We start from the raw sequence: 284 nt of genomic DNA, 5'->3' as shown, positions 1-284 counted from the left end.
TATCATAATGTTGAACGGTTTGGTGAAGAAGTTGTAGCTCCTCATCATTAACAGTGTCTGGTTCCTTTCTTTGAAAGATGGTGTGGACAATTATCCGGTGGAGATTGCGCACTGAAGGGTGGCGAATGGAAGCATTCTTGTCACGGCTTGGCTTGCGAGTCTTCCCCGCCAACACCTTCCAAACCATTCTAGCCATGCTTTCCTCCCTAGGGGCATCATATAGGATAGGGATGGAAGATTCCTCCAAATCCTGAAGACCAAGAGCTTGTCCAATCTCCTTGAAG

This window comes from Brassica oleracea, chromosome C4 (assembly GCF_000695525.1).
Source record: "Brassica oleracea var. oleracea cultivar TO1000 chromosome C4, BOL, whole genome shotgun sequence".
NCBI lineage: Eukaryota > Viridiplantae > Streptophyta > Magnoliopsida > Brassicales > Brassicaceae > Brassica > Brassica oleracea.
This window is presented reverse-complemented; position numbering follows the sequence as displayed.